This window comes from Schistocerca serialis, chromosome 1 (genome assembly GCF_023864345.2).
Source record: "Schistocerca serialis cubense isolate TAMUIC-IGC-003099 chromosome 1, iqSchSeri2.2, whole genome shotgun sequence".
In the NCBI taxonomy this organism is placed as follows: Eukaryota; Metazoa; Arthropoda; class Insecta; order Orthoptera; family Acrididae; genus Schistocerca; species Schistocerca serialis.
The window spans coordinates 613866620-613874830 of NC_064638.1; positions in this window are offsets into that span (position 1 = coordinate 613866620).

Consider the following 8211-nt stretch of genomic DNA (forward strand, 5'->3'; position numbering starts at 1 on the left):
CCATGCATCGAGGAGCACGTATGGCTTCAAGACGTCAATTAGATATTTCCTGCATAGTATGGTTCAAATGGCTCTGAGCACTATGGGACTTAACATCTGTGGTCATCAGTTCCCTAGAACGTAGAGCTACTTTAACCTGTGCTCAGAGCCATTTAAACCATTTGTTATCATAACGTCTCAGTATTGGTGTGTGTACTCATCAGCTGATTTTTGCACCCTTGGTACAAATGAGCCAGTGTACTCTTGCAAGCAAACTAAGACCGTTGGTAGTAATTTTACAGATAAGGTGACAGCATATTGTGAAGTGTACGAATGTGTCACCTTGTACATGTTCTTTCACTGCACACCAAGCTCCTTTGTTCCGTGTTCGTCGAGATTCATCATACTCTGATTGAGATTGGCACTCTAGAACAAACATTTACAAATTAACAAAATGTGGTCTGTACGCATAGTACTGCAATTGATATAAATAAATCGGGTAATCTTCTGTGTAATACATGTTTCATCAGTGTTAATAACAAGTTCCTTGTATTTTGGCATGATTGTTCGAGTCTGTATTCGGAAATTTGCTGCTACATCGAGGACTTGCTGCAGTGAAGAGCTTTTGCTCTCGGATACAAATCTGGTGGAGTTTCTCTAACGAATCCCATGCCTTAGTTTGAAGAGCACGAGCCCCGGATCACTAGTGTTCATGTTTTATATCAATAAGCTGGGAGAGGATATTATTAGCATCTTCATATTCTTTCCAGAACACAAAAATAATTGTAATGAAGTACTATGTTAAAAAGATCTTGTTAGATTAGGATCCGTGGTAAGGGGTAGCACCTTTGACAAGTAACCCAAACGTCCTAGATCTCTGGTATAAACCTGTCCAACGCTTAAATTTAAAATAAAAAACACCACCTTTGGTGGATGATTAATCCTGGTATAAGGAATCACCCTCTTTGTACCAACTGCCTTGTGAAAGAGGGCGGAGGACTGAATGAAGTTTCTGGGCAACCGCTTGCATTTGAGGTGGAAAATGCACCTAAATAGTGGAGAAAGAGAATACCGAAGGCAATGGAAAATACTGTACAAAAATTCTTGAAATAAATAATTTTCTTAAATCACCTGTTTGTCATTTCCATAGTGTTATTACTTTGTTTGCTGTAAGTTTTCTTCTGTGTAGCCATTCTCAAGCACTGCACACATACAAGAAAGGATATAATTAGAACACACATTATCAAGCAACCTTTTGTTATCATCTCCACAGTTAAATCAGCCTAAATAAAGATAAAAATAACGTTTTGCGATGGAACATACGGCTTTCTTTTGTTGTGATAGGACTTCATTATTCTGATTGTAGGTTCCACTTTCTTATCTATTGAAACTATAAGTGTTTGTTTTGACTCATGGTAAATCCTCTGTGACATACCGACAAGAATCATATCAAATGTACTGACTGATTTGGTCCTTTACCCCTGGTTTATCTTTAACTTTACTACCCTGATGCGTTTATCGCCCATATTGCAACTCTCAGCAGCCATCTCGAAAAGCGTCGACTGTGTGTGTGCCTCGCACGTCTGCTCAGGCTCAATACTCCAGGGGGTTCCCACTTTTTGTCGACTCCAGTACACTCATTTTCTTACGTCGTCAAAACACTTCGCCCTTGTCGCTGCTTGCTTTCGACACAGCTTGTTATGTACGAAATAGTCACTTACCGATATGAAAAATAACGCTGTGTTCAATTGGCAGAACTGCAATGCTGATATACCAATTTCGTCTTCGCAGAAGAACTGAAGCACAAATTGTACACTAAGAATCAAAATTACTGATAGCTTCTACAGGCTTCTTCGTTAGTATTAATGCAGAGAAGAAGGCTAATTAGCGTAATGACGGTTTCAGCAAGAAGCTGCGTGAGAAATGGACTACTCCAACGGAAAGGACATGACAGCAGTCATAGGTAAGGTTAATTTCCACTTATTTTTCGTTGGCTTGAGGATGCATTGATGTCAGGGTATGATTTGCCTGTTTCTATTTTGTGCCTCAAGCAAAATTCCACGAGACAATCAGAAATATTCAAGGCTACTGTGAAAGAAAAGTTAGTAGTTCAAGAAACCGTTTCTTAACTTTATATTCCCCTTTAATTTACAATACAGTTATGCACCAAGTCATTACCCTATTAATGGATGCTAATGGGTGATGTCCTAGCAATTCCCTGAAGTTACTGCACTTTTCACAATGACATGAGGCTATACTTCTATAAACGGCTCACATCTTTATGCATGGGACTCTTACCTGTACAGACTGTACGCCAGGAACCTCTTTCTCCCATTTTTCTAGCTAAAGTGTGTACTTGATAGCTGACTTTTTGTTGGTGGTGGTGGCCCCCTGAAATGATCCCCTAAAGTGTTCGCCACCATACTAGATCTATTACTTCGTATGGCCGGCAGCTGTGAGCGAGCGGTTCTAGGCGCTTCAGTCTAAACCGCGCTGCTGCTATGATCGTAGGTTTAAATTCTGCCTCGGGCATGGATGTGTGATGTCATTAGGTGAGGTAGGTTTAAGTAGTTCTAAGTCTAGGGGACTAATGACCTCAGATGTTAAGTCCCATAGTGCTTAGAGCCATCTGAACCACCATCACCTCGTAGCGTGCAACTGTCACTGTCAACGGTCAACCAACGTCTTCCCACTGGTTCTGTCGTTAGCATGATTATAGCGTCGCACTCTCCAGCTTCCACCACCCCCGCCCCCCCCTCCCAAACAAGGTACGCTCCCTTTGGTTTAGGGAATAATTTAATTTCTGTGTCGCACCCTATCTGCCTTGGTTCATGACTCCACAGCAACTAAGGCCTCCATTTTTGGAGCCCTGATGCCATACTATACAACGTTAATAAAATTTTCAAAAGAATTCTTTTCACCACAAAGTACAGTAATTAAACCTAAATCATTTCAACTGTCAACTACCTACACTGATGGAAAAAAAAAATCGCAACACCAAGAAGGAATTGTGCGACATAAACGAAAGTTTGTAGCGTGTTTTACATCTGAACGATGATTTATGTTCTAATTTTGTGCCAGTCGCTTAAGAGTAACGTTACCAGCGCTACTATAAGGATGGGAATCTGGTTTACTGTAAATATACGCTGTAACGGTCGCGAGCGTTAGTCGCTTTTGAAACTGGACGCGGTAAGTTGTTGTTAGTAAGGAATCCCTTTAAGACGACAAAGACACGATTATCAACCCATCACTAAGTTTGAATGAGGTTCTGTAACAGGACTGCTGAAAGCTGGGTGTTGCTTCTGCGAGCCTGCAAAAAGACTTGGCAGGAATGTGGCCACTGTACATGACTGCTGACAGCGACGGTCAAGAGAATGTACGACCGCAAGAAGACTGGGCTCCGGACGGCCGCATGGCACTAGCGACAGGGAAGATGGCTCTGAGCACTATGGGACTTAACATCTATGGTAATCAGTCCCCCGACAGGGAAGACCATCGTCTTTGGCGTATGGCTCTGGCGTATCGTACTACATCTGCAGCAGCACTTTGAGCAGCAGTTGGCACCACTGTGACACAATGAACTGTTACAATTCGGTTATCTCAAGGACACCTCCTAACCAGACGTCTTGTATCGTGCATTCTACTGCCCCAAAAATCACGACCATTTGTGACCTCAGTGGTGTGAAGTGACAGTTCATTGGAGGACTGGGTGGGGACCCATTGTGTTTTCTGATGAAAGTTGATTCTGAATCGGTGCCAGTGACGGGCGTGTGTTGGTTAGAAGGAGGCCAAGAGAGGGTGTGCAACCAACCTGTCTGCATGCTATATACACACTGGGCTACATCTGGGATTATGGGGTGCGATTTAGTATGGCAGCAGCAACACTCTTGTGGTTATCCCACACACCCTGACTACAAATCTGTACGTCAATCTTGAGATTCGACTTATTGTGATGCCATTCATGAACGCATTCTAGGGGTATTTTACATTAGGATAACTCTCGCTCACTTTCCGCTGTTCTAACGAACGTGATTTACATGACAGGTTATCTTGACCGCTCGATCACCAGATCTGTCTCCAATCGAGCACATATAAGACGTCATTCGGACGACTACTCCAGCATCACCTACAACCAGCATTATCCATCTCTGTATTGCCCGACCAAGTGCCACAGGCATGAAACTCCATCACACAAACTAATATCGGGCACATTTACAACCCAATGCATGCACGTTTGCATGCTTGCATTCAACTTGCTGGACTTACATCGATCACAGTTGTAGCAGGCATTTTACATTTCCAATAGCTTATCTCATGTTTACGTTAACCTGTGGTCTTCCACCATTAATTACTTAAATATGTTACTTATACAAAAATATTTCCGACACTTCATAACTATGGATTAATTATATGTTGGTACTGTGATTTTTGCTTCAGTGTATATTTTTGGATGCAGTCGTTTTTATTGACTCCCAATGGTAGGCCTGATATGCAATAAAGTAAAAAAGTAATTTGAAAGTCAACTATCTGGGGAGGGATGGTTAATTTGGGGAAGCGACGTATTTCTGTCAAGTAGGTGGTGCCATCATGCTAAGAGCATGAGGTATAAAGTATCTAGCATCTTCGGTGTTTCTCAAACAATATTGGAATGCTACGTTACAGACAACAAATACCCAGATGAATCTATGGACACCAAATTATTAAGGAAACCTATTTTTCCTCGATAAATGTAAGAGGATTGTAAGAATCACCACATTCAAGTGAAACAGCAATTCTACGGTCTCTCTAGAAAAGGTATCCGAAGACTTGTCTATCAGCTATAAATATAACCTATTTTCAAAAGAAAAACTACAAGCTGATGAAAAACGGCTACCCAGCTTCCTAAAAAGAACTCTCTGTTAGACCTGCCCGAGAACTTTCATTCGCGTATAGTGCAACAATTTTAATGTGCTCATGCTGCACAACTGTGATACCAGTTTCGTCATAGTTAAACAATCTAGCTTGACTGAAGACAAAGCCAGCTCACGAAAAACTTGTTGACAAGTTTGGCTGCGAAACTCTTAGCTCTGGCGAATCTAGGTTTTAGAGCAGGATCAAGTGTCGTATTGGTCGTGTTGTAACCGTGTATCAAGACAGAGGCAGTTTTCGCAAAGCTTATGTACAAGCAGCAGCAGCAGGAATAGCAGCAAACAGTCTCCGGAAGGCAGGTCTGTTTCCATGCAGCCGTCAGATAATCCGACGCCTTGACTTTACTGTTATAGAAGAACTGGCCGATCCTCCTGAATTTGCTGTTATAGAAAAACTAGGTGATCCTCCTGAGACTAGTCTACCTGCAAATGAGATCCAGAAGAAGCAAATTCTTGGGGATCTCAAAAAAATGCCTTTCCAGAAACAATGGAATCGGGAAAAAGTGCATTTCCTCAAATTCCAGAATCCAGATTTGTCATGTCTCACTAAGATTAGAAGTAAAATAGGTTCCATAAGATCCCGCACTGGTTCCACTCAGCTGAACATTTGGTCTCCTCATAAGTGTCAGTTAGTGGACTCAAAACAATTGGCAGTAACATCGAACCAATTTGGGAATGCAGGATGTGGCAACAAAGGAGCATCAAACTATTCACCTGAATGCGCCAAACTGACTGGAAAGGAACGGAAATCCAAAGCAGATGAAACTGAACTCTCTGATGATAGCTAAAATAGAGACGGCAATGAAGACGCGGACTGCATCTGTTGTTCACGGCTCTTTTCATACGATCACAATAGAGAGAAAATTGGATTCGGTGCTCAAAATGCATGAAATAGGCTCTACAAAAAAAAAAAAAAAAAAAAAAGTTTTGTTAAAGATGCTACAAGTTCCAAATATCTGATTACTTGGTATATACACAATGGTCCTAAGACCTCCGCAAATTAGGAACCCATTTTCAAGAGAAACACTTTTGCAACATTATTTGTTGTGCAGCCTATCTAATTTAAATGTATAACAAGAGTTGTTTCTTCTACATCCTGCTACATACACCTCACCAAATGAGGCGACATTTCTCTGTAGATACAAATAGTTAGAAGACAATAGTTGGAAACGTCACATAATAAAATGGTACGCCATGCTACAGAATTGTAGAGCAGTAGGCATGATATTCGGATCAGTAATTAGTAACATTTAGCAAAGCAATTTACTATGTGAAGGAGCACTTAACTGTGTGCTGCGACACCTCGTGACAAATAAGTTTTGTAGATAGACCTATGTGGACAGTTATGCTCTGGGGTGTGGTCTATGTTATCAGAGAAATTAACATAAATGTTAGGAAGCAAAGGAAGAAGGATATTCCCCTCTACTTTATGTACAACGATCGTAACTGACATTATCTATACGTAAGTTGTTTTAATAACACCACTGAACACTTCTATACACAGTCTGATCTATTCTCGTGGCTATAAACAATTGTTGCTTAGTTAATTTATATTCTATCTTAATTCTCATATATATGCAGCTAGATGAGAGTGGCTACGCAGCCGAAACGTTGAAACAAAAACAAAGTGAAAATGAAGACAAACCTTTGTATTGTGTCTATGGACCCTGTTACAACTAAATCGTTGCATTAAAGTCACGCGATGTGTACCCACAGAACATGTGGCTTGTAAAATGAAAAGAAAAAAGTATCACTAAGACAGCCGTCCGTCTTAAGGCACCGGTTCCGGCAGAGGCGTAGGGGGGAGGGGTGCGCCAGTCCCGGATCGAATCCGTCTGGCGGGTTAACAACGAGGGTCGGTGTGATGGCCATCCTGAATGACGTGACAACATCAGGCTGGTACCCAGTCATCGCCTCAGATACAGATTCTCGAACGTTTAAAGTAATTTCACTCGCTTTCACATGAACAACTTTACATGCAGTCACTTAGAGTATACATGGCCCACCATGGGGTGTCGACAGGAAGGACATCCGCCCATACCTTAAATTATCCACGTCAGATCCCATTCTAACCATGCCGACTCTGTGCCGGTGCTGAAGGAAGGCACAAGAAAAAGAACAAGAAGCAGACGATCTCACTAATTGTAAAAGATTCTGGATCTTTGGGGAGGCGACTGCCAAGGAGGAAGTAACCACGAATAAAAAGATTGTATAACTACCTAAAGGGTAACATAATCCGTGTCGAAGGGTGAAGTGTCACAAATTTGAACGTGGTAAGAAGCTAGAAATCTAAAATGTGAATGTAAAGTCCCAGTCTACATGTAATGGGGATCAGTGAAGTGATATGGAAAGAAGACAAGTAGTTCTGTGCATGCGAATACACTATAATCTTAACAACAGCAGAAAACCGTTCTACTTGCGTTCGATGCGTCACGACAGAAAAGTATGGGGAGAGTGAGTTGCTGTGAACACTTCAGTGATCAGTAAGAATGCAAAGTCTCCGGCAATAACATTGAATAATGAAAAAAAAAAAATGTTCTAGGGTTTCCAAATGCGTCAAATAATTAAAATTACTAGAGCCAAGTACTCCTTCCCATTGTTAAGTGGTGTGACTACCAGTGGACCGTTAGTACACTTCTTACGTACGCCAGCTGCCGGTTGTGACGTTACTAGAGCCTGAGGGAGCGCCATATATGGTCGTATGTTGACTCGGCGTTTTTATTTAATGGCTACTTTAACTGCACAATCCCAGAAGCCGTTTGTGTTAGCCTCGACGGATTTTACGTCAAATTTTGTAAGGTGTCAGTTTTCTAAAGCTTTCTCACCTAAAGCAGATTTCTAGACGATAAAACCTCTCATGCTCCCTACTGCTTTCTTCCACAATGCTTACTGTTGATGTGTCGTGTCAGCAGGCAGCTCATTTTGTCCGACAGGGAACCGCAGAAATGCAAGAAAGTAAGTTCCTTCCCCGACTCCTCGTCGGTGGCCTTGTAGTGAGTCTTGCATGAAGTCAGTTCATTTATTTTACGGACGTTACAACCGTTTTCCCTGAAGACATTGCGTAGGTGGCTCAACTCATGGAGCAGGTTATCAGCAACTAATATGATTGTTGCGCGATGCATCAAATTTTGTAAAATAGTGCGCTTCTTTGCCGGGTGATGATGCCTGATGGCGTGCAAGTACAGATCGGTGTAGGTGGGTTTTCCAAAGACACTGTGGCCAAGGCATCCATTCCGTTTGTGGTGTACGAGTACGTCGAGAAAGGGCAACGCATCGTCTTTTCCTTTCTCCTATGGTAAATTGGATGTTACTGTTAAAGCTGTTG